At 39.0% G+C, this 684-nt stretch overlaps 1 non-coding gene across 1 annotated transcript; it reads left to right on the top strand.

Annotated features, from left to right (window-relative positions):
• Positions 1-342: 342 nt before the first annotated feature.
• TRNAM-CAU lies at positions 343-414 on the top strand. Its single transcript has one exon. It is a non-coding gene; the product is annotated as a tRNA-Met (tRNA).
• Positions 415-684: the final 270 nt, after the last annotated feature.

Below are 684 nucleotides of genomic sequence, written 5' to 3'. Positions count from 1 at the left end.
TGCTTAACACGAGCTTTTGGCAATAGATTATTCTATTTTGACTCCACGTATCTTTCTTTAGTCTTGGATTAATAGGGTATAGACCATCTTATCTTCACCACGAAACTAAGGTGCTTAGTTTAGTGTAGGCATCTTGACCTAAGTCATCTTGTAACCAACGTAACACTTACACCCTAGCTCTATGTAAATAAACACACTAGACCTGGAGAACACACTGTCAGACACCTGGAGCTGACACATACTAAATCATGCACAATACAAGCAAACAAGCTCAATGGAAAGATAACATCCATAAATTACCTTAGAGAACAGATCAAAATAGCTCATCCTCTATTTAATCAAATCAGAGTGGCGCAGCGGAAGCGTGGTGGGCCCATAACCCACAGGTCCCAGGATCGAAACTTGGCTCTGATAGATAACCAACCAACCAGATATGGAAAGATCTTTGTGAGTAAACATACAAAATTAATTGATATGAGCTTCCCTTAATCCATGTTTTACATATCCCTACCCACCACTACATATTGTAGCCTCACTTTAAATCTCCCCATCGGACAGAGTTCAAAATCATTGAGGAAATCATTGCTAGCATATATTATCCTCTTTGGTTCGTTATGCATACCAACCTAACTCTTACACCCTATCTTGTGTAGATAAATATGCTAGACAAGGAGAATACACTCT

The sequence above is a fragment of the Cucurbita maxima genome, unplaced genomic scaffold (genome assembly GCF_002738345.1).
Source record: "Cucurbita maxima cultivar Rimu unplaced genomic scaffold, Cmax_1.0 Cma_Scf00081, whole genome shotgun sequence".
NCBI classification, from domain to species: Eukaryota; Viridiplantae; Streptophyta; class Magnoliopsida; order Cucurbitales; family Cucurbitaceae; genus Cucurbita; species Cucurbita maxima.
Note: the sequence above shows the minus strand (reverse complement) of the source record. Positions and strands in the feature narration are given on the sequence as shown.